This window comes from Artemia franciscana, chromosome 4 (genome assembly GCF_032884065.1).
Source record: "Artemia franciscana chromosome 4, ASM3288406v1, whole genome shotgun sequence".
In the NCBI taxonomy this organism is placed as follows: Eukaryota; Metazoa; Arthropoda; class Branchiopoda; order Anostraca; family Artemiidae; genus Artemia; species Artemia franciscana.
This window is the reverse complement of record NC_088866.1, coordinates 15,666,669-15,693,314: the sequence shown is the minus strand read 5'-3', so window position 1 is coordinate 15,693,314 and position 26,646 is coordinate 15,666,669. Positions and strand designations below refer to the sequence as shown.

Genomic DNA, 26,646 nt, shown 5'->3' with positions numbered 1-26,646 from the left:
GAAGGGGCAGCCACCCTCATGTACGGAATAATTCCTATTCGTTTTAAGTTTTAATTTTGCTCCTTATTTTCAATTAAAAAAGACTTTTTTTCATTCAATATCAAAAAGTTCATGGTAACGAACTGTAGTAAGGAGCGACCCGGCTCAATAGTAAACGAAACTCTAAAAAAACGGAAGTTCGATGCTAAAAGATATATCAAAAGAATCGGATTTTTATGCTGATTTCGAATATATAAGTTTCATCAAATTTAATCATTGTCATCAAAAGTTACGAGCCTGAGAAAATTTGCCTTATTTTGGAAAATAGGGGGAAACACCCTCTAAAAGTCATTGGATCTTAACGAAAATCACACCATCGCATTCAGAGTATCAGAGAACCCTATAGCGAAAATTTCAAGGTCCAATCTACAAAAATGTGGAATTTCGTATTTTTTGCCAGAAGACAGGTCACGGGAGCGTGTTTATTTGTTTGTTTGTTTTTTTCCAGGGGTCATCGTATCGACCAAGTGGTCCTAGAGTGTTGCAAGAGGGCTCATTATAACGGAAATGAAAAGTTCTAGTGCCCTTTTTAAGTGACCAAAAAATTGGAGGGCACCTAAGCCCCCTCCCACGCTCATTTTTTCCCAAAGTCAACGGATCAAAATTTTGAGATAGCCATTTTGTTCCGCATAGTCGAAAACCATAGTAACTATGTCTTTGGGGATGACTTACTCCCCTACAGTCCCTGGGGGAGGGCTGCAAGTTACAAACTCTGACCAATGTTTACATACAGTAATGGTTATTGGGAAGTGTACCGACGTTTCATGGGGATATTTTGGTTTGGGTGTGGGGTTAACGGGAGGGGGCTATGTGGGAGGATCTTTCCTTGGAGGAATATTTCATGGGGGAAGAGAAATTCAATAAAAAGGGCACAGGATTTTCTAGTATTACTATTACTATTACTATTAGTATTACTAAATAAAACAATGAAAAAATAAACATGAAAAAGTTTTTTTTCAATTGAAACTAAGGAGTAGCATTAAAACTTAAAACGAACAGAGACTATTACGCATATGAATGGTTCTAAAAACACTTTAGCATAAAGAGCGAGGTATTTAGGAGGAGATAAATACTTCGCTCTTTATGCTAAAGTATTTTTAGTAATTTCAACTATTTATTCTACGACCTTTCTGATTCAGGGGTCATTCTTAAGCAATTGGGACAAAACTTAAGATTTAGTGTGAAGAGCGAGGTATTAACGAGGGGACAAACCCCCTCATATATATAATCAAAAATATAAGAATATAAAAGTTTGTTACGTAAGTTAATTCTTAAGTTACGTATATTTTTTACTAATAAAAATGTTCGTTAAAAATTGAAAGTTCTAGTTGCCTTTTTAAGTAACCGAAAAATTGGAGGGCAACTAGGCCTCCTTCCCTACCCCTTATTTCTCAAAATCGTCTGATCAAAACTTAGAGAAAGCCATTTAGTCAAAAAAAAGGATTAATATTCAAATTTCATTTTAATAATTTATGTACGGAGAGCCAATATCAAACATGCATTGATTCAAAAACGTTCAGAAATTAAATAAAAAAACTAGTTTTTTTTTTAACTGAAAGTAAGGAGCGACATTAAAACTTAAAACGAACTAAAATTACTCCGTATGTGAAATGGATTGTCCCCTCCGCAATCCCTCGCTCTTTACGCTAAAGTTTGACTCTTTGCCACAATTCTACTTTTTAAAACAATTAAAAACTTTAGCGTAAAGAGCGAGGGATTGCGGAGGGAACAATCCATTTCATATACGGAGTAATTTTAGTTTTAAGGAGCAGTAGTAGGTTTTTAGTTTTAATGTCGCTCCTTACTTTCAGTTAAAAAAACTAGTTTTTTTAATTAATCAGAAAGAAGACGTCATGAATCAAGCCAGATTGGGTTTCTTAATATCTGATCTTAAGTAAGGTTCTTTCAGTCTTGAAATTTTATTTGAAGTGTCTGTATTCTGATATTTTTAAGCGAAGAATCAACATTGGAAACGTTTTGCTTTCGAGATTAAGTGTCCTTGATAAGGTCCCCTTGATTTCGTCTTCTTATCCTGAAAGTTTAATGAAAGTAAAGTTTGGCCGGAAAGTAAATGATTACCCCAAAAAATGTATGCCTATTTAAATATTACTGACACAAGTGCCACGATAAAACTCTTTCCAAGTGACGGATAAGTGTTACGCCACTTATTCTGATTGTTATCGTTTTTTATTTGATTGGTCATGCGGATATTGTGGCCTGAGCCACTTAAAACGGTGGCAACAAAATAACTTTATCCAAGTACAAGAGCATGCTGATGTTGGACTTCATTTTAACGCTGGAAGACACGAAATTCTGATGTTTAAATCGAAACTAATGCTGTCCAAAGCATTAATCTTGGTGTTTATGATATTGAGCTCATGGATAAAATCATATACCAGGGCCTTCCTATTGGACGGTCAATATTTGAGACGTAGTGCTTACTACTTTATCACTTTTAAAAGACGGATTCGTTTACATTCCGTCAGTTAGTGATGAAAAATTGGAACTTCGCGTGTCGTCTGTTGGCCTATTTGAAGGATTCTATGGTTTTGCCCTACTGTTTATACCTTGGAGTACAGACAGACCTAAAAATATACTCTGTCTACTGTAAATGCATAAATTTTCTATTGCGCTTACCACCTTGGACAAGCAACAGATAAGTTTTGCCTTGGTATGACAGTACGAATCTAGATGAAGCAATCGTAGCACAGATTACTCATTATAATTTGTCATTGAATTCAATCCTTGGGCTTTTATTTTGCAACAGTAGTTGGTATATACTCTTGGTTGTTGTGTTTGGTACTTTTCTTTGTTGTTGTCAGAGGAAAAAGCATTTCGCGTTTATTTTTGTCTTTTGTTGCAATCCATCTATTTTATAATTGATGGGTAATAAATGCATTCATTCAGTATGAGAGAGATCAATGCAGAGAGACTGTAAAGACGAGCAATGTAAGAGAGGAGAAGAGAAAGAAATGGACGAAGAAGATAAGGGAAGAGACACAGCTCTCTACCCAGCAGAGATAGAGTCGATGTGAAACTAGAAGTATGTTTGGGAATAGAGAAAGCAGGGTCAAAGAGGGGGCTGGGACACAGTGGAACCTACTCACTTATTTCAAATGAATGGAAAACTTTCGTTGTTACATTATTTAGTCCAGAAAAGGACATGAACTTGATTATTAGACTTGTTAAAAAACAAGTTTTTTAAATGAAAGTAAGGAGCGACATTAAAACTTAAAACGAACAGAAATTACTCCGTATATGAAAGGGGCTTTTCCTCCTCAACGCCCCGCTCTTTACGCTAAAGTTTGACTCTTTCTCTTAGCTCTACTTTTTAAAACAGTAAAAAATTTAGCGTAAAGAGCGGGGCGCTGAGGAGGAAAATCCCCTTTCATATACGGAGTAATTTCTGTTCGTTTAAAGTTTTAATGTCGCTCCTTACTTTCATTTAAAAAACTTGTTTTTTTTTTGTTTAATTTCTGGGCGTTTTTGAATTAACGCATGTTTTGATCTTGGCTCTCCGCACATTAATAATTAAAACGAAATTTGCATATTAATTTTTTTTGGCTAAATGGTTTTTTCATAGTTTTAATCGGAAGATTTTGAGAAAAAAGGAGTGAGGGGGGAGGCCTAGTTGCCCTCCAATTTTTTGATTACTTAAAGAGGCATTAACTTTAAATTTTTTACGAACGTTTTCAGAAGTAAAAAATATACGTAACTTACGAATTAACTTACGTAGCGAACTTCTGTATTCGTATGTTTTTATTGCGTATATGAGGGGCTCACCCCTCGTCGATACCTCGCTCTTTACACTAAAGCTTAAATTTTGTCCCAATTCCTTAAGAATGACCCTTGAATCACAAAGGCCGTAGAATAAGTAGTTGTAATTACTAAAAATTCTATAGCGTAAAGAGCGAGGTATTACGAGGAGGTAAGCCCCTCATATGCGTTATAATGTCTGTTCGTCTTCAGTTTTAATGCTGCTCCTCACTTTCAGTAGAAAAAACTTTTCATATTTATCTTTTCATTGTTTTTTTAAATAATGCTAGAAAATCCTGTGCCCCCTCAATCGAAAGTCTCTTCCCCCATGAGAAGTTCCTCCATAGAATGATCCTCCCACGTAACCCCTCCCCTCAACTCTCCCCCCCCCAGCCAAAAAAATCCCCCTGAAAACGTCTGTACACTTCCCAGTAGCCATTACTCTATGTAAACACAGGTCAAAGTTTGTAACTTGCAGCCCATCCCACGGGGATTGCGGGGAAGTAAGTCGTCCCCAAAGACATAGTTATTAGGTTTTTCGACTATGATGAATAAAATGGCTATCTCAGAATTTTGATCCGGTGACTTGGGGAAAAAATGAGCGTGGGAGGGGGTCTAGGTGCCGTCCAATTTTTTGGTCACTGAAAAAGGGCACTAGAACTTTTAATCTCCGTTAGAATGAGCTCTTTTGTGACATTCTAGGACCACTGAGTCGATATGATCACCCCTGGAAAAAAAAAAACAACAAATAAAGACGCATCTGAGATTTATCTTCTGGCAAAAAATGCGAAATTCCACATTTTGGTAGATAGGGGCTCGAAACTTCTAAAGCAGGGTTCTCTTATACGCTGAATCAGAAGGTGTGATTTTCATTAAGATCGTAGGGCGTGTTTCCCCCTATTTTCTTAAATGAGGCAAATTTTTTCAGGCTCGTAACTTTTGATGGGTAAGACTAATCTTGATGAAACTTTATATATTTAAAATCAGCATTAAAATGCGATTCTTTTGATGCAACTATGGATATCAAAATCCCATTTTTAGAGTTTCGGTTACTATTGAGCCGGGTGGCTCCTTACTACAGTTCGTTACCACGAACTGTTTGGTATTTGGCGATTTATTGGAACCGTTGGCAATCATGCAGAGTGATTTATGGAGTCAGAACTAAACTCCATAAATAATTTTTATAGAGATTCACAAAATGAATAAAATTGTGAAGAAGAAAAAACTAAATATTTCCAGTGAATTAAAAAAAGAGAGGATAAATATGCAGGTATTTTGTTCGAGAGCTCTGCTCGATCATCCTCAGTGCAAAAAAGTAAATAGAGAGTCAAAACTACAGGGATGAAAGTCCTGAGGAAAAAAATCGCCAAACAACCAGATACCAAACACAAAAAAATATCAGCACATTTATTCTTCTTTGTCTCACTGGCTCCAAATATCCTCTTGTTCTTCTTTACAGTTTTTTCCGTTTTGACTAAACCCTATAGGGGCAAAGGAGCAGTACCGTTCGATTCACCATTCAAGATTATTTCCAAATATAGTGGTTGCTATCGTGTGTGCCCCCCCCCCCCAAACAGGACCAGATAGAGCCTTAGGTCATAAATAAAACTTCGTTTTTCTGTTGATTTGCATTGTGTGCTTATTTCTCATCAACAATAGGTTCACAGGAAAAATAACGCTAATTGAAAAAAAAGTAGAGTTTTGTATATAGGCTAGAACTTTTTGTGCCCATTTTGGCAGGATAGGGGGAACTGAGACATGTTTGTTTTGGTAGCTACTATTATATCTAGAAACAGTTTTGAATGAAAATCAGGCGATAGTACTCTTTTGGGTACTTATGTATTGTGCCGCCAACACTCAAGTTTACGCTGAGTAAAACTCGAGAACGGACCGGTTTTATCTGTCTGTATAAAGAAACAATTAGCTTACGTTCAGTAGAAAACCGGTGGTGTGTGACATGTTTCATTGGATTTATATAATTTGGGTTATATATTTGCACACTAGGAGGGCGCGCTAGGTTAGGTCGCCCTTTAATGTGCAAATGCATATCCCAAATTTTTTCTAAAGTATTATATTTCCCTCATGCTTTGGTATTTTTCATTAGGATTAGTGTTGGCGATATAATACTTAAGTGCTCTCTTTTATTATTATAGTGCTTAGTTCTGAATGGGAGTCTTCATATCTTCTAAATTCTGAGCTACGAATGGAATCCTGTGTTTCTTTTTCTCTTAGAAATGACATGGATATTTTCATTCATAAAACTAAAACCATAAGGTCGATTTAATCCAGTTTTATGTTGTGCCTTTATATGAGAATTCCCTACCTATTAAAATTCGGCTATGTCATTCTTATGATCAATCTAATAAATAGCTAACAGACCCTCTCCTATGCCTAGAGAATTAGATCTCTACTCCCTTCTTTTTTTTCCTTCTATCTTTCCTTTTCAATTTGTTTAATCCGCTTATTTTGATTGGCATGGTATTTTTTGTTGTTGTTGTTTAATTTTTTTCTGGTCCTTTTGTTTGATTTAAGTGCTATTATTTAATATAATGTTTAGTCTCCCACTCTCACAGGCCGAAGAGCTTTTGTGGGGGGTTTAAAGCTTTGTAACTATTTCACTGTTTTCTTTAAATAAATTGATAGATTGATTGAGTCATTTAACAAAACTACCTACTTGCATATTAACCAGGGATGGATCTAGAGCAAAATCTTGGGGAGGCCCAATTTGACAAAGGCGCCAATGAGCAAAACCTTGGAGGAGGAGCAATTCGAGAAAGGTGTCAATAATTGACCAATTTACTCTAAAAAAGAGCAAAGAAAAAAAGAACAAGGAATGAGGGTGGAATCTTGAAAAATCTTGGGGCGGGGCCCCTCTCCCTAAATCCACCATTGCTATTAATTGTATTTTTCTGCAATACCTCTTCTTGAGCAAAAATACTGGTCTGGTAAAATACTCACGACGATGATGAGAGGTATCCAAATATCACCTAAACATCTTACCGTCAACTATCAGCCTCTCAAAGGAGCGACAGAGCAAATGATGCGAAAAGTAAGACGGCTTTCTCAAGGGCATCAACTACAATCCTTAGGCATTGCAACTATGTCCAAATTCAGATAAAATTAACATCTTTAGATATTAATAATTGTATATTAGTAGAATTATCAATCAGGCCCCAAATTGCTTTAAGTGAAGCAAGGGTGCCATTTCTGGTATCAATTTCATGTAACATTTGAGATATTCCGGGCGTAATTACTTAAATATTTGACAGGGCAAAGACCTTCAAAACAACTTACAAAACCAGTTGTGCTTTTAAATTGCCACTAATTCGAGTTAATAATTAATATTCGGTGATATGTTTTATAATTTCTTGCGTAAATTTCAATGTAATGGAAAGTATTTATTTTGTTGTGAGCATCGTTCGTTTTCCTTCAGCCGTAGTATCGTCTCAAGTCTTGCTGCTCTTTATTGACTATTAAAATAAAAAAAAAAAATTCCAACTGAAAGTAAGCAGCAGGATTAAAACTTAAAACAAGCACAAATTATTACGGATATGAGGGGGTTGCTCCTCTTCAAAACCTCACTCTTTACGCTAAGGTTTATGAATACTTTAAAAAAAGCTTCTTATTGTTCAAATTAAACGAACAGTGTTTCGGGTATCAAAGGATTGGGACTGAATTCAAACTAGAGCGTAACGAGCGAGGTGTTGATGAGGAGCGACCCTCCTTATATACGTAATGATTTCTGTTCGTTTTAAGTTTTAATGCTGCTCCTTACTTTCAGTTGAAAAAACTTGATTTTTATTTACTTAATTTCCGATCGTTTTTTAGTAATACCATAAAATCTGGCTACTCTTCCACGGACAAATCTGTCCTCCCCACATATCTATTCTCTAGACAATTCAATCCTGGTGAAAATTTACCCCGGACAATTACCCTTAACATCTCCACGCGTAAAATTGAGGCGGTAATGAGAAAACATTGCATAAAAAGAATTTCGTATAGGAATTATGGCAAATACCCCTAGTGTAAAATTTCCCCTGAAAAATCTACCCCTTGAAATTGCCATCTCCATGTAAAATTATCCCCGTGGAAAATGCACAAGCAGAAAATCACCACCCCCACCGAAAATATTATGCATACTATAACAAATACTATATGTAAACAATGGACAAACTTTGTAACTTGCAAGACCTTTCCCAATTGGTTGTGGGGGGCCGTGATCCCTCCAAAGACATAGTTACTCAACCTTTCAACTATGCTGAACAAAATGGCTCTCTCAAAACTTTGATCGGTTCATTTTGAAAAAAGGGTGTGAGAGGGGGCCTAGTTGCCTTCCGGTTTTTTGGTCACTCAAAAAAGGTATTTGAACTTTTAATTTCCGTTCTAATGAGTCCTCTCACGATTTTCTAGGACCACTGGGTCGATACGATCACCCCTAGGAGGAAAGCACAAACAAACAAATGAAGACGCATCCCTGATCTTTCTTCTGAAAGAAAATACAAAATTTCACATTTTTTAGATAGGAGCTTGAAACCTTTACAACATACCGTGATTTCCATTAAGGATAAATGACTTTTAGGGGCTGTTTTCCGCTTTTTTTGAAGATCAGGCAAATTTTCTCAGGCTCGTAACCTTTGATGGGTAAGACTAAACTTAATGAAACTTACACATTTAAAATCAGCATAAGAATTTCAATGCTTTGATATATCTACTGGTATGAAAATTCCGTCTTTTAGAGGTTCGGTTACTATTGAGCTGGGTCGCTCCTTGCTTGCAGTTCGTTACCACGAACTGATTGATACGCAAGAGAGTTGTGAATGTTAAAAATGTAGCCTTAAAATAAAAAAAACATTAATTTTCGCTGTTATTGCTATTTAACTTCACCGCAAACCATGGGCACTAGCAGTTATCAAGGGTCTTCAGGACAAATCCATGACCCACCGAGTACCTCTTCCGAGTGAAATTGCTTACTTTCGTGAAAGTGGTCATGTATAAGATTTTGTTTCGAGCACGACGATATTCACGTTTAAATGTAATTTTTATGCTTCTTTTAATGAATATCAATATACAAATGTAATTTATATAATTCTCTTAACGATAATTGATTATTAAATATACTTTTTATACTTCTCTTAATGAACATTGATGCATAAATGTAATTTTTATACTTTTCTTAATGAACATCGATAACTAAATGTAATTTTTACTTCTCTTAATGAATATCAATACATAAAAGTAATTCTTATACTTCACTTAAGAAATGTTGATATATAAAATAGTTTTTATGCTTGTCTTAACGATTATCGATAGTTAAATGTAATATTTATACTTCTCTTGATGTATATCGATGCATAAATGTAATTTGCATGTTTCTCTTAATGAATTTACAAAAAACTTGTCCCTCAAAATAAGTTTTTCAAAGAAAAGTAAAGAACTCCATTAAACCAAAAATTAGCAAAAATAGAGTCAAATAATCTACCAAGCGTAAAACTACCACAAATCGGCGTCGATAAATTAATGAAACCCAAAACGAACAGAAATTACAATAAATAACAGAGTCAAACTCAAAACGAGCAGAAATTAACACGAGTAGGGCTCAAACCCTTATGTTTTCCCGAGGTCTAAGTATAATTTGCACTTTACTGAAAAAAAACTTTACTGAATGTGCATTATCAGTTTAATAGATATGTCCTGATATTTATTCCTTAAAACAGTAATAATATTTCATTTATTATAAAAGTGGAATCATTTAAAATTTATTTTTTTCAGTATAAGTGCAAATTATATTCTTCCAAATTCAACTAAATGAGCTCCTCTAAAATTAAACAACCTTAAATGCCCCTGCAGCATAACTTACAAACCTCACCCCCAGGCTCTAATGGTTCTTATCAACCCCAAAAGCCTTGCTATATGATATTCGGACTATTTTAAATAAAACTAGATCTACGTTGCATGGGCAACGTGAGGTGTTGCAGCAACCTTTGTTCGGCTTCACCGAGTAAAGTGTTGCGAGAGCAACACTTTTGTTTTGTTTCCTCGCTTCGATTAAACGCTAAAGCTGTTAATCTGTAAGGATCTTAAAATAAATACTAGGTATACCAACTCGCAAAAGTTGCAAGCCCCTCATCGCTGAAAATGATTATGAGCTAACAGCCGACTATTGCTTAAAATTCCGCTATATATCTCTAAATTAGTATCGGCCTGTTTTTGGTTTTAGTGTGCACCTTACTACTGAAGTTGTCAACCTCTTTAAACTTTCAAACTGGTATATCTCATGAAGGAATTTTTCTTCCAAAAAATGGATGACATATACTTTGATCAGCTCATCAAGAGCTATCGACTGCCACCGAACGAAAAAATTTATCTGTCTTAGTTCAAAATTAGACTTTATTGCCGTAGGCCAAGTTTCTAACGTCATCACTTAGAAAGGAGCAAAGGATAAACTCTAATTTCTTTTATCAATAAGAGAACTTTTAAAGTTTAAGAGGTGCACCTGATACCATTTCTGTATCGTCCTATGTTTGGTTTCAGTGTTTGGTTTTATTCCATTGATAGATGTTCCACAAACAAATGATAATTACGATACCTTAAATCCTGGACAAAGATTAGCTATTAAAATGGTCTTATGCATAACAAATTTTTTAATGAAAGTTAGATCTGCCCATTCAAAATCTTTTCTATTTATTCGGTCCCTAAGAAGGTGATTCAGTTTCTAGTAGATTTGATTTTTTTTTTTTTTTTTTTTTTTTTTTTTTTTTTAGAGGTATATACCTTTTTTGTACTGAGGATAGATGAGCAAAGGTTGGGCAAAACATTTTGCTTTCAGCAAAACATTTTTTTTTTTACTGGCTGTAAACTAACCCTCTTTTCTGCGATTTCTCGTATTACCACATTGCCTTACATCCTAGGTAGTGATTTTTTTAGGCGTTGCAGGCTCATTTGCAAAAATCTCAAAATGTTAATGTGGCGATGAAACCAAATGAAACTAGTAAGAGTTGCGAACCCCTCATTGCCGAGGATGATTATGAGCTAACAGCCGACTGTTGCTTACAACTCCCCTATATGTCTCACAATTGGTATCGGCCTATTTTTGGTTTCAGTGTGTACCTTACTACTGAAGTTGTCAACCCCTTTAAACTTTCAAACTGGTATATCTCATGAAGGAATTTTTGTACAAAAAAATGGATGACATATACTTTAATCAGCTCATCAAAAGCTATCGACTGCCGTCGAAAAAAAAAATCTATCTGTCTTAGTTCAAAAGTTGACTTTTTTGCCGTAGGCCAACTTTCTAACGTCATCACTTAGAAAGGAGCAAAGGATAAACTCTAATTTCTTTAGCAATGAGAGAACTTTTAAAGTTTAAGAGGCACATCTGATACCATTTCTCTACCGCAATCCCAAGTGCGAAAAACCGAATGATAAACTCAGCCGAAATCACGGCAGCACTTTCGGACCCGTGGGAAAATGCCGCTTTTTTGCTTCTCTAAATTTTTCTATTTATCACTCAAAGAAGATATATTGGCTGTGGGGGCAGGGTAACTGTCGCATATATTTAACACTTATAGATTTTAGTCCATCTTCAATTTGAAAGTGGTGCCTGCCTGCTTGCCTGCTAGAACGGAGCTTTCCACTCGAAAGCAGAAACATGGTTTGATGAAACGAAAGCTTGGCTGCATAACTTCAGATAGTCCTCTCTGACATAGGCTATACAACTCCTCTTCACTTCACACACTATAGGCTCTGGCTCAAGGACAAGCAAAAACCATCCTTTTTGGCCTCAGGCAAGAGTTCTACGAAGCTTTCCAAAATGTAAAGTCATATTCATCAATCCGGCCTAAGATCCACACTTTTCGTAAAAACCGCAGAGGTTAGACCCTTACCACTTTCTAGGAATAAGCTGAAATCGGGGTGCTAGGAACAAAAAAAAAAAACACGACAAAACCAAAGTGTTGCTCTCGCAACACAATGTTTGTCTCAAAATTTCTATTAGATACATTTCGGGAAAATAAGACAGGTCTATGGGGGGGCTACCTTCCGATCACTGTGGCTCTTAAAAAGGGCACTAGATCTTCTGATCACCAATGAGCCCCTTGATGTTTATATGATCACGTTTTCTAAAAAAAACGTTATATGACCCCAGGGCACAATTTACAATCCTTGCCTTGAGGGCTGTGGGGGGGATGTCGTCCTCAAAGACAAATTTCGGGTCTTCCAACTAAGTTGAACAAAATGGCTTTCTAAAAATTTTAAGAGCCTGATTCTGAAAAGCCCAGATGGATTCTTTAAATAGGGAAATATCCTTTCATTTCGGGCTTTTTTTAAGAGTACCTTTTTCCACTGAATAGGAAATATTATAACACTGTAACAAGGTACAAAGAGTATCTGTCCAAGATCTATTTAAGCTTCCAAATGCTGAATCTAGGTAGTTTAAATACGGTTGGATTCGTCTGACTGTTGTGCAGTAGTGGTTAAATCCGGCTTGAGAAAAAAAAAATGTAGAACAACATAATTAATAAGGCATATATCTATTCCACGGCGAGCGGTTGACTCTTGCTACGACTGCATTAGTGTTCAATAGGATTAGCAAGCCCGTGTCTTGTGAAAACAGCCGTCTGTTGGCAAGACTTCCCATTGGGCTTTCAGCAAGGCAAATCTGTTTAGTATATTCACAAGTCTCATTAAGGTGCCCAAATTACTCCTCTTATGCTTTGAACCATAGTCTGAAAAAATGGACCTCCAGTGGCAAAGTCCTGTGAAGTGGCAGCAACTTTGACCTATGGGTCAGAGTGGTGGAGCAACACTTGCAACTTTAAGTCGCGGGTAATAAATGTTTATCCTTCCGTATCAAGTTTACATATGCGTTATCATAATTGTAGGCTATTATTTATAAGGCCAATGTTTGATTAGAGGACCGCTAAATGATAACTAATCTACAACTAAATCTATTTTGTTTTTTTCTTCAACTTTTTTCTTTTTTGTTAGTAGCACACCCTCGCAAGCCAGGCTTTTGGTGTGACAAAGTTTTAAGAGAAGAACAGTGCGGATATAGAAAAGGTATCGGATGTGTTGACATAATTTTCACTCTTAAGTTAATAATTGAGAAGTGCCTTAGTTGTCAAACATCTTTGGTTGTCAAATACGTGAAGATGAAAAGGTGATATTGGCTATCGATTGATTTTGTCTCTCTTTTTATGGCACTTGGTATTAACCAAGTGACATATAGCAGTCGCCAATTCTGTCGGTCTGTCGGTCTGTCGGTCTGTCTGTCGGTCTGTCTGTCGGTCCCGGTTTTGCTACTTTAGGCACTTCCAGGTAAGCTAGGACGATGAAATTTGGCAAGCGTATCAGGGACCGGACCAGATTAAATTAGAAATAGTCGTTTTCCCGATTTGACCATCTGGAGGGGAGTGGGGGCCCGGTTAATTCGCAAAAAATAGAAAAAATGAAGTATTTTTAACTTATCAGCGGGTATTTGGATCTTAATGAAATTTGATGTTTGGAATGATATTGTGTCTTAGAGCTCTTATTTTAAATCCCGACCGGATCTAATGACATTGGGGGGAGTCGGAGGGGGGAAACCTAAAGTCCCGGTTTTGCTACTTTAGGCACTTCCAGGTAAGCTAGGACGATGAAATTTGGCAAGCGTATCAGGGACCGGACCAGATTAAATTAGAAATAGTCGTTTTCCCGATTTGACCATCTGGGGGGGGGAGTAGGGGCCGGTTAATTCGGAAAAAATAGAAAAAATGAAGTATTTTTAACTTATGAGCGGGTGATTGGATCTTAATGAAATTTGATGTTTGGAATGATATTGTGTCTCAGAGCTCTTATTTTAAATCCCGACTGGGTCTGATGACATTGGGGGGAGTTGGAGGGGGGAACCTAAAATCTTGGAAAACACTTAGAGTAGAGGGATCGGGATGAAACTTGATGGGAAAAATAAGCGCAAGTCCCAGATACATGATTGACATAATCGGAACTTATTTGTTCTCTTTGGGGTAGTTGGGGGGGGGGGAGTAAGTCTTAAAAATTAGAAAAATGAGGTATTTTCAACTTACGAACGGGTGATCGGATCTCAATGAAATTTGATGTTTAGAAGGATATCGTGTCTTAGAGCTCTTATTTTAAATCCCGACCAGATCTGGTAATGGGGGCGGGGAGTTGGGAGGGGGAACCTAAAACTTGGAAAACACTTAGAGTGGAGGGATCGGGATGAAACATGGTGGGAAAAATAAACACAAGTCCTAGATAGATGATTGACATAAACGGAACGGATCCACTCTCTTTTGGGTAGTTGGGGGGGGGGGTTAATTCTGAAAAATTAGAAAAAATGAGGTATTTTTAACTTACGAACGGGTGATTGGATCTCCATGAAATTTGATTTTTAGAAGGATATCGTGGCTCAAAGCTCTTATTTTAAATCCTGACCGGATCTGGTGACATTGGGGGAATTTTAGGGTTGGGAGACCTAAAATGATGGGAAACGCTTAGATTGGAAGGATTGGGATGAAACTTGGTTGGAAAAATAAGCAAAAGTCTTGCATACGTAATTTACATAATTGGAACGGATCCGCTCAATTGCGGGGGGGGGTAATTCTGAAAATAAGAAAATAACGTATTTTTAACTTACGAAGGAGTGATCGGATCTTCATGAAACTTCATATTTAGAAGGACCTCGTAACTCTGATATCTTATTTTAAATCTCAACCGGATCAAACGTAATTGGGGGGGGGGCAGTTGGGGGGACCGGAAATCTTAGAAAATACTTAAAGCGGTGAGATCAGGATGAAACTGGATGGGAAGAATAGAAACCTCTCTAAGATACGTGACTGACATAACTGGACCGGATCTGCTCTCTTTGGTGGAATTGGGAGGGGGGAGGTAATTTTGAAAATTGAGGTATTTGTAACTTACGAAAGGGTGACCAGATCTTAATGAAATTTGATATTTAGAAGGATCTTGTACTATAAAGTTTAACTTTAGGTTCTGACCTTCTCACAAGTGCCAAATGAGCTCTTGGCTCTTGGCTCTTCCGACCTCGTACCATATGAGCTCTCGGCTCTTCCGACCTCGTCCAAATGAGCTCTTGGCTCTTCCGACCTCGTACCATATGAGCTCTCGGCTCTTCCGACCTCGTCACAAGTGCCATATGAGCTCTTAGCTCTTGTTTTGATAATAAATAGCTAAGTTCTGTCTTGTAATCGTTAAACACTGTATTCGAATTGTTTTGCTTTTACCTACATTAAATAAAAAAAAACAATGTTTTTTAACTGCAACTAAGGAGCAACATTAAAACTTCAAGCGAATATAAATTATTCCGTATATGAAAGGGGTTGTCCCCTCCACAACGCCCCACTCTTTACGCTAAAATTTGACTCTTTGTCACAACTCTACTTTTTAAAATTAAAAAGAACTTTAGCGTAAAGAGCGAGGCGTTGAGGAGGAGACAACCCCTTTCATATACGGAATAATTTCTATTTCGCTTGAAGTTTTAATGTTGCTCCTTACATGCAGTTGAAAAAAAAACTTATTTTTTCATTTAATTCCTGGACGTTTTTAAATTAATGCGTGTTTTGATTTTGGCTCACCGCACATGAATAATTTAAACGAAATTTGCATATTATTTTTTTTTTGTTGTCTAAATGACTTTCTCATATTTTGGTTCGGACGATTTAGAGAAAAAGGGGTGGGAGAGGAGGCCTACTTTCCCTCCAATTTTTGGTAACTTTTTAAAGCAACTAGAACTTTTTAGTTTTTTTTTACGAACGTTTTGTTAGTAATAAATCTACGTAAATTACAAATTAACTTACGCAACGAATTTCTATATTTGTATATTTTTATTACATACATGAGGGGGTTTGCCCCCTCGTCAATATCTCGCTCTTTACACTAAAGCTTACATTATGTCCCAATTCTTTATGAATGACCCCAGAATCACAAAGGCCATAGAATAAATGGTTGAAATTACTAAAATTACTTTAGCAGAAAGAGCGAGGTATTTAGGAGGAGATGAGCTCCTCATATGCGTAATAATTTCTGTTCGTTTTAAGTTTTAATGCTGCTCCTTACTTTGAGTTGAAAAACTTTTTCATATTTATATTTTCATTGATTTTTTTAATAATGCTAGAATCCTGCGCCCCCTTCATGGAATTTCTCTTTCCCATGACAAAATCCTCCAAGTAAAGATCTTTCAACGTAGCTCCCTCCCCTCAACCCACCCCCTCAACCAAAAAATTCGCCTGAAAACGTCTGTACACTTCCCAATAACGATTACTGTATGTAAACACTGGTCAAAGTTTGTAACTTGCAGCCCCATCCCCCGAGAACTATGGGGGAGTAGGTCGTCCCCAAAGACATCTCATTATGTTTTTTCGACTATGCTGAACAAAATGGGTATCTCAAAATTTTGATCCATTGACTTTGGAAAAAAATGAGCATGGGAGGGGGCCTAGGTGCCCTCCAATTTTCTTGGTCACTTAAAAAGGGCACTAGAACTTTTAATTTTCATCAATTAGCCCTTTCGCGAAATCCTATGACTACTTGGTCGATACGATCACCCCTGGGAAAAGAAAATAAACAAATAAACACGCACCCGTGATCAGGCAAAAAATACGAAGTTCCACATTTTTGTAGATAGGAGCTTGAAATTTCCACAGTGTGGTTCTCTGATACACTGAATGCGATGGTGTGATTTTCAGTAAAAATTCCGTTTTTTAGACTTTCGTTTACTATTGAGCCGGGTCGCTCCTAACTACACAGTTCGTTACCACGAGCTGTTTGATTAAGATTGTGTACTATTTATTGCGATTAATGGACTTCCTTGAAACGGTACGTTGTGTAAACGTTTATTTTTTAGTGTACAGTTCATTTTTGGATACAAGAGAGTGCATGTCTTCTTGATTACTTTTCATGGCATTAAACGTCTAAAATAAAATAAACATCCCACAATTAATATCAACGCATGACGCGAATACATGGAAACAAATTTGCAGGAATTTCTGAAAAGAGGCCAAAACACCTCGAAAGCGGTGTCGCAGAAAAACGAAAAGTACATCATTGGAATCACCATTGTCGAAAACCAAAATCAGGAAACTTATACCCCCCAACTTCGACAATAAGGAAAATCATATTTTTCACACGAGGAGCCCTGATGTGCTCTCTTTTTATTTCTTTGTTGCTACTAGGGCACTGAAACATCATATAGAGTTGTTGAAAACCCTAGGCAGGAAGCTTATACCCCCCCCCAGCTTCGACAACCACCATTGTTGAAAACCCTAAGCAGGAAACTTATACCCCCCCAGCTTCGACAGCAAGGAAAATCACATTTTTCACATGAGGAGCCCTGATGTGTCCTCTTTTTATTTCTTTGTTGCTACCAGGGCACTGAAACATCATATGGAGTTGTTGGAAACCTTAAGCAGGAAGCTTATACCCCCCAACTTCGACAATAAGGAAAATCACATTTTTCACATGAGGAGCCCTGATGTGTTCTCTTTTTATTTCTTTGGTGCTACCAGGGCATTGAATCAACATATACAGTTGTTGAAAACCATAAGCAGGAAACTTATTCCCCCCTCCCAGCTTTAACAACAAGGAAAATCATATATTTCACATGAGGAGCCCTGATGTGTCCTCTTTTTATTTCTTTGTTGCTACCAGGGCACTGAAAAATCATATGGAGTTGTTGAAAACCCTGAGCAGGAAACTTTTACCCCCCCCCCAACTTCGATAATAAGGAAAATCCAATTTTTCACATGAGGAACCCTGATGTTTTCTTTTTTTATTTCTTTGTTGCTACCAGGGCACTGAAATATTATATAGAATTGTTGAAAACCTTAAGCAGGAAACTTATACCCACCCCCCCCCAGCTTCGAAAACCACCATTGTTGAAAACCCTAAGCAGAAAACTTATACCCGCCAGCTTCAAAAACAAGGAAAATCATATTTTTCACATGAGGAGCCTTGATGTGTTCTCTTTTTATTTCTTTGTTGCTACGAGGGCATTGAAACATCATATAGAGTTGTTTAAGGGCCGATTAAAAGTAATGTTTATATCTAATCAGTTTTTAATAAATTTTTTAACTTTACATCATAATCTAAAACCTACTGAAAAGGTAATAAATTAGCTTTTGGGGTTCCATTAATGCCTCAAAATCCAATTTGCCCCAGAAGTGATTATTACATTTGAAAAGAACATAAAAAAGGTATCAAGTGATGCATTACTTTCTTCCAAGGTAAATTATATGAAAAAAAAATTATCTCCCCTCCCCCACCCCCCACCCCCCCCCTAAAAAAGTTCAAAGATTAGATTTGACAAGAACTGTTTACCTAGCAACAACTGTAGCCTGTCTATTGATCTGATATGTATTAAGACAGATAAATGATCTTGTTTTAAAGAAAAGGGACGTCAGCTGAATCTCTTTTTACTAAATTATTATAAACAGGATTTACAAAAATGTACCTTCGACGTAACACCTTAAATGGATTTATCTACATTTGAAAATTTATTTGTTCAAAAATATACCAGTACCTCTTTTTAAAGCGAGGTCTCTATGTATGTGTTTTTTATCTTCTATAGCCTCCATAAAATATTGTGGTAAACAAACTACCGGTGAACATTAAAGCAGAATCGTCATTTTTCCTATTAGACTTTAGGGATCTGTTGAAAGTATATTAGCTTTAAGAAATATGCAAACGTTTTTCATTTAGCCTTTCTCCTAACTGTTGACGGTTCTTTCAATGTAAAATTTCTCACAGGAACACAGATCTCTATATACGCCACTACCAGAACAGGGTTAGTTTTCATTTTTCACGAAATTGAACAAATGTTGAAAGTTTAGTTCATTTTTTGAAGGAAGCGGAAAGATTACGCCATTTATCAAAAAGAAAAAGATCAGTTTTCTTTTGTTATTTGACCAGTGAACAACTAATTGAATTTAAATCGGATTAACTCTGTACCTGTTCGGAACAAATAACGAGTGAAATACTTTTGAACTTGTAATCGAAACTTGTAAGATAAATTTTTAAACTTATATGCAATTAGGGCTTAAGGATTATTTATGGATCGTGGCTCTGAGTTAGTATTCAGCACTACTATCATCTGAGTCGTGCATTGAAACACTTGGATTACTTGCCTCACTCAAAGATAAGTTATTATTTATTCTCCAGTGTGGAGAATAAATAGCCAGTACGGATCATTTCATAATTGTGTTTATCGAGAACTTCTCTGTAGATATTTTTTTTTTTTTTTGGCTTAATTGTTTTTGGACTGATGCCGCGTCGTGAGTGAAATTTCCATATCATGGACAATTGGAATACCAGTACGCTTTGTTATTGCCCAGTTTTGAACTTTGTTCAGCACCATCTCGATGAGGGGTTAGACCATCAGTCGATTGTGAAATACGCTAGTGATTTTTTCCCGTATGAAGACGTTCTTGGAGCTAAGAAACTTTTATATAGCAATTGCTTGCCAGAAGAGCCTATGCCTCGTCGTTTGGGACCCAGTGCTAAAAATAGTTCATCATCGGACATTATCGCTAATCTTTCTCGATGCTCTGCATAAAATATTGATATTCCAGAGTTCGTGACCAAATCCACCTTTGAAGTCCCTAGTATTCCCGTGTTAGCTTATTCTATCCTTACCGCCAAAGTCAACCAGTGCCTTGATCAGCTAAAATCGCTTGCTCACCTCAATAGTCAAGCAACGTCTATAAATAGTTCTTTGGTCTCAGATAGTAAGGCTACCAATTGCAAACCCTCGTACGCCGTCGTTCTTATATATCCGCCTCCAGAAATAAGAGACCCCGTTTCTCGCAAGGAAAAGCTTAATTCTTTCACCGGACATGACGGAATTATGTCGGTAAAGTCCGATCCGGTAAGGAAAAGATGGGTTGTTGTCACGCGGAATAAAGTTTCCGCCAATTCTCTTGCTGCATCTGCTGTTGCGAGCTATCCAAATATTCTTGCTAAAGTGATCGATCGTAAGCCTCTTGGAGTAATTAGGGCCTTCCCGCGTGTTTGTAGCAATATACTCATCGCCTCTATTCTTGGTCTTGTTGAGGCCACCCAGATCGGCTCTTCTCATACATTCCGTTTTGAGTTCCTTGATTCTGCTGCAGTAAAATCTACAGGTCTGCGCTTGGTTCACGAGTCTTTTAAAATATCGGAATACAAAAAACTGTCCAGACCGTGTCTTAGATGCCAAAGTATCCATCATTCGTTAGCTCACTGCCCATGTGCCCCGAATGAGATGAAGTGCTCTAAATATTCTGGATGCCATTCCAATACTAAAAACAATCTTTGCTTAGAGGCTCCGAAATAAATTGCCCAGAATTGCCTATAGTCTGAATTTCCCAGTGATGAAACGCGCTCTGAATTCTGCTCCAAAATAAACCAATCCACTATTTTAAGTTTTGCTTCTCTCAATATTAACGGCACAAAAGACAAAGACTTGTTAATTAATGAATTATTAGTCCATGACATAGTGTTCTTGCAAGAACATCTTTTGACCAAATCAAACGTTTCTAGCCTAAAGTGATCTTCTGTCCACTATTTTTTTCGCAAGAGGCCAAGAAAACTAGAGGCCGCCCTTCCGGTGGTCTAGCAATTTTCCTCCGGTCCCCATCAAAGCCCTCTGTGATTCATTGTGATGATAACATCTTAGCAATTCAATGTGATAGTACTGCCTTTATAAACATTTACTTACCTTGAGGTCGACGTTCTATAGCATCGTTCGCATCTTTCGCTAAATGTTCCTCCAGTTTGAAATCTCTACTCGAAAGTCTACGTTTAAAAGACCTAAATTGGGTTTTAGCTGGTGACCTTAACTGTGACATTCTTGGTACCTGTGATAGGTCAACCCTCTTGCTAGAATCACTTCCTAGCAGATATCATGTCGGAGATAAAAGCCTCCTATTTACGTATATTCATAACAGAGGCTGTTCAAAATCGAACCTGGATCACGTGCTCTACTTAACTATCTACAAATATTTTTCCAGTCTTGTTTAGCACAGTCGCTTGTTCCTGATAGTTTCCTTTGTGGCCGTGTAACGTCTATTCAAAAGCGAGGCAAGGACCCCACGTCATGTGTAAATTATCGTCCCATTACAGTATCGTGTTTTTTAAGTAAGTTGCTTGAACATTTGTTACTACCAGAAATTGAGTCGAATTTTGATTTCACGCCTTTTCAGTCTGGTTTTCGGAAAAGTTTTGGTTGCTCCCATGCACATCATGTTTTAAGCCGACTCATGAAAGATACCGTAAAAACTAAAATTTCTGTATACTGTCTTACTGTTGACATTTCTCGGGCTTTCGACAATATTGTGCACTCTCAGCCTCTATTTTCCCTCGCGTCTTCAGGCGTTAATCCTTCTGTATTATGTTTATTCTCCTTTTGGTATTCAAAGTCTAAAATTAAAGCTACCTGGAATGGCCAAATATCTGATCCGGTAAAAATTAATAAGGGAGTTCGGCAAGGTGTCGTGTTGTCTCCTAGTATATTTAAATGTATGCTTGCATCGTGCCTTAATTCAAAAAATTAGGTATTTTAACTTACGAACAGGTGATTGGATCTTAACGAAATTTGATATCTAGAAGGATATCGTGCCTTAGAGCTCTTATTTTAAATCCCGATCAGATCCGGTGAGATTGGGGGGAGTTGCAGGGGAAACCTAAAATCTTGTAAAACGCTTAGAGTGGAGGGATCGGGATGAAACTTGGTGGAAACACTAAGCACAAGTCTTAGATACGTGATTGACACAACTGGAACGGATCCACTCTCTTTGGAGAGGTTGGGGGGAAGGTTAATTCTGAAAAATTAGAAAAAATGATGTATTTTTTACTTACGAAGGATTGATCAGATCTTAATGCAATTTCATATTTAGAATAACCTCGTAACTCAGATCTCTTATTAGTAAATTCCAACCGGATCGAGTGTCATGGGGGGAGGGGAGTTGGGGGTGACCGAAAATCTTGGAAAAGGCTTAAAGTGGAGGGATCGGGATGAAACTTGGTGGAAAAAATAAGCACAAATCCTAAGCACGTGATTAACATAACCGAAACAGATCCGCTCTCATTGGGAGAGTTGGGGGAAGGGTTAATTCTGAAAAATTAGAAAAAATTAGGTATTTTTTGCTTTTGAAGGAGTGATCGGATCTTGATGAAACTTCATATTTAGAAGGACCTCGTAACTCAGATCTCTTATTTTAATTCTCGACCGGATCCAGTGTCGTTGGGGGGACTAGAAATCTTGAAAAACACTTAGAGTGGATAGATCAGGATGAAACTTGGTGGGAAGAATAAGCACAGGTCCAAAATAAGTGACTGACACAACCGGTACGGATCCGATCTCTTTGGGGGAGTTGAGAGGAGGGGGTACTTGGAAAAAATTGGAAAATGTGAGGAATTTGTAACTTACGAACGGGGATCAGATCTTAATGAAATTTGATATTTAGAAGGATCTTATGCTTCAGAGCTCTTATTTTAAATCACGACCAGATCTGGTCACATTGGGGGGAGTTGGATGGGTAAACTGGAAATCTTGGATAACGTGAAAATTGAGGTTTCTTTATCTTACGAATGGGTGGTCGGATCTTAATGAAACTTGATATATAGAAAGATCTTATGTCTCAGATGCTCCATTTTCATTTCATATCGGATCGAGGGACATAGGGGGTTGGAGGGGGAAACAGAAATATTGGAAACCGGAAATCCTGGAAAACACTTAGAGTGGAGAGATCGGGATGAAATTTGACAGGAAGAATAAGCACAAGTTCTAGATACGTGATTGACATAATTGGAAAGGATCCACTCTGTTTGGGGGAGTCGGTGGAGGGGGTGTTAATTCGAAAAAATTAGAAAAATTAGGTATTTTTAACTTAAGAACGGGTGATCAGATCTTAATGAAATTTGAAATTTAGAAGGAACTCATGTCTTAGAGCTCTTATGCTAGATCTCCACCAGATCCAGTGACGTTAGGGGGAGTTGGAGGGGGAAACCAGAAATCTTAGAAAAAGCTTAGAGGGGAGAGATCGAGATGAAACTTGGTGTGTAGAATAACCAAATGTCGTAGATACGTGATTGACGTAACTGGACTGGATCCGCTCTCTTTGGGGGAGTTAGGGGGGATTCCAGTGCTTTGGCGAGTTTGGTGCTTCTGGATGTGCTAGGACGATGAAAATCTGTAGGCGTGTCAGGGACCTGCACAAATTGACTTGATAAAGTTGTTTTCTCCGATTCGACCATCGAGGGGGGGGGGGGTTGAAAGGAGAGGAAAAATTAGAAAAAAATGAGGTATTCTCAACTTACGAGTGGGTGATCGGATCTTAATAAATTTTGATATTTAGAAGGACTTTGTGTCTCAGAGCTCTTATTTTAAATCCCGACCAACATTAAGCCTGTGATTTCCCTTTTAAATCAATCTATTGATTCTTGGAATTTTGCTAGAGCTCAGGCCATATGAACTCTTGGCTCTTCCAACCTCGTCACAATTGCCATATGAGCTCTTAGCTCTTGTTTACGATTCTGTTGCATATGCAGACAACGTTCTTCTTGTTGCCCGGACTCGCCGTAGATGGCTTCCCAATTTTACTATATTGCAATGCGAGTGTAAATGCGAGTTTATTTGTTTTAATAGCCCTTATGCAGTCGCTCCATTCGTTGTTGGGACTGCGGTTCTACCATGTTCTTCTTTAGTTGGTTGGCTTTGTCTGTGTTACGGCCCAACACTTTCCAGTACCAGTTCATCCCTAGCGAATCAAGCCGTGAAAAACTTACACGCCGCTTACGGCAAAATATCCCCAAACAAAGCCGTTACAATCGCAACGGTTTGTGCATAATTTATTACGTTTATTGCGCCCCTGTGCTTTTGTTTTTATCAGGCATGGCTCATCTGTTTCGTAAGAAAGATCACTATACTCTACGTGCGGCTTATTTCAGATATTGCAAATTCCTCCTCCGGCTTCCTAGATGGCACCGAAACAGAAAAATAATTGCTCGATTTGGTTTAATAGATGTGCCTTCTCGGATTCGGTCTTCCAGAGATGATTATATAAAAAAGACTATCAACTTTATTCACGTTTACGACCTTCTGCAGCCTTTTTTCCATATTGATACTGATTAATTAGTCCATGTTGTCTTTTGTTAATTTGAATTTTTTTCGCTGTTTATCGTTTTTGTGTATTTATAATGCTCCGTACTTCGTGTTTTTTATACCTTTACGGGTAATAAAGTTCTTTCATTCATTCATTCATTATCATCTATTACCTCATTTATATACCATTTATTTAAAGCTTATAGCCTAAACTCAAAATAGATAAATCTTGTTGAATAAATAAGCCTTTTAATGTAATTTAAACCTCAGTTGAATCTCTATTTCTAAATTATCGAAATTTGCACATTTTTGTTAAAGTTTGCATATTTTTAAAGCTGGTATAAATCTCGTTGACTACCCCCCTGGCCACCAGGACAAGGTCTATAAGTTATGCTTGTTGCACAGTGTTAAAATATAAGGTTTTTCCGGAAGGGGTGGCTGTATAAACTTTGGAGGAGGCTCATTTGATTAGAAATTGAAACTTCTAGCTCCCTTTTTAAGAGTCAAAAGTGATCGGGGGGCTACCAGCTTATTGCCGAGTCTAGGGTTGTGTGGTAAAATTTTCTTTTCTTTTGAAAGATCGACCAAAGAATGGAGGACGTATGTTTTTTTTTCTCTTCGTTTTTTTTTCAAACGTCATGTAAGCGGAACATGTTCACCTAAATTCTCTTAATTGATGTTGGTGATGAAAAACCGAAGTGAAATTTAACAGATTGAATTTTTGAAACTAGAAGTAAAACAGTTTTTTGGAAGAGAGTCAATTTGTCCAGGCTGTATTTAACTTTTTCAAAATAAAATACAGGTTGTGTCAACTAGCGCTGGTTTCAACAACAACAAAAATCACCAACATCCTCTATCATTTGCCGTTTCTTGGCATTCTCAAGCTTCCTAACTATGATTTTTTTTTCTGTAACTGACATCAGACACTTGTTGCTGCGCTAATTTTGCCAAACTATACTAATCACATCTTCCGCCTCATTAATTACACGGAAAGATGCCAAGAAACGCTAAATGTTAGATAGGGTTGGCCGGAGTTTATCGACACTAGCGCCAGCTTCCACTCTAGTAATTTTCTCATGCTCTTTGGGCTATATATAATCAAGAAATACATTTTTCAGCAATATCTTATAGTTAGCATAATTTTATTCAATGCCAGAAGAGCTATAATGATTCCACATTGGCTGAGTAGGTATACCAATCTGGTTTACGTAAGACCCTAAGAGCATAGCTTGTTTCTGATTGGTTAATTATATTTAACGGACCAATCATATATTTGTCTAAATTATTAATTTAAGTAGCTTATGCTACATAATAACAACAGAATTATCCGAACATGCTTATTGGCGTTAGTAGCTCACGCTAAGCTTGCTGGTATCAGTGGTATCGAGTAATAGAAAAAAAGTTTTCCGAAACGCTAAGTAATACTCACGTTAAAAACAGCAAATTTATGAAAATTATGAAAACATTTGTGCAGAGTCCAAGTTATTTTAGATAGATTACTATGACTTGGAATTTACTTGTCTGTTGCACTAGCTTATCTAATTTAATTTAAACAAGAGATCACAAGCACAGAACCAGAGATCGGAGGTGAGTGGAGTTCTCCGGGATGAGGCAGATTTTATCTGCTGACCACGTGCCTCTGGATATGGAATTTTTCCTACCCAAACACTCAATTATAAAGGTGGACTAAACCTCGTGAGGCGGACGGAGCCCAACCAAAGGATTGTAATACAAAGTTTAACCTAGCTCTAATCAAATCCATCGGTTGGGCTTGCAACCCCCTGCACAAAATTGATTGCGATGAATAGCATAGTAACTGCCTCGCATGACCAAAATCCTTTCATCTGAATATCCTTGTCTGTCCCTGATCCGTTTCTTCCAACTACCGGCCAAATATTGTCTACCCTTTGAGAAGCTATAAGAGGAAATCGAGAGCTGCATTGAAGTGAATGGGGGGGCTGAGCTCGTCATTTACCATCAAAACTGATATGCGACAAGGGTTTGCTGTCGTCTCAGAATTGTTCAATTGCGTCGTAGACCACGTCATGACTCGGAAAACCGATCGATAGTCCTCTAGCCTATAATTTGGAGATCGAGTCCTGATCGACGTTGACTTCACAGATGACCTTGCGCATGTTATCCGTACCACACCACAGCTGCTCTGAATGTCCTGCAGGAAGAAGCTGTAAAAGTCGGATTTAAAAGTAAATTGGCAAAACAACAAATATTATCGCAGTTGAACAGCCAAGTCCGGACAGGCCCGCGGGATTCATTACAACTTGTGAAGCCCATGTTGAAGTTGTCACTAATTTCACCTATCTTGGCTCCGTGATTCCAAGTGATGGCTCCATAGACGTAGAACTGGGCGGCCGAACCACGGAAGTTATTCAGATGTCAAAGCCAGCTCTTGATATGGTTGATTGTATTCGAGGGGTAGATCTCAGGCCAGGTGGAAGCAGAGTCTAGAGAAGTTTCTCAACATGGCCGACATTGTTGCTGACGAGGCCCCCTCATGGCAGCAGAGCGGTCCACCTGGAGGAGCAAAGTTACTACACTCTCTACGCTACATATCATGCGGCAGGAGCCTTAAGTCAAGTAAGTAAAGAGGTCACAATCAGGGGCGTCAGTTCACAGAACGGTAGGCAACAAGGCAAGGATTTTTTGGTCTTTTTCTAACAAAATACCATAACAAACCTTTTTCAAAATCTAGGAGGGCAATTTTGCTCTTCTTTTATTTTTTCAATGAAAATGGCGTAAGT

General features: G+C 37.6%; 1 protein-coding gene across 4 annotated transcripts in view; it reads right to left on the bottom strand.

The window, feature by feature from the left end:
* Positions 1-7,022, bottom strand: part of LOC136026049 (uncharacterized) — a 58,862-nt gene extending 51,840 nt beyond the window's left edge. Inside the window, exon 1 of one of the 4 annotated variants that reach the window (XM_065702229.1) lies at positions 6,796-7,022. The gene's annotated coding sequence lies outside the window, so the exon portion shown is untranslated. Of the gene's footprint in view, positions 1-6,753 lie in introns of all 4 variants that reach the window. The other 3 variants (XM_065702228.1, XM_065702225.1, XM_065702226.1) reach the window with 3 other exon arrangements.
* Positions 7,023-26,646: the final 19,624 nt, after the last annotated feature.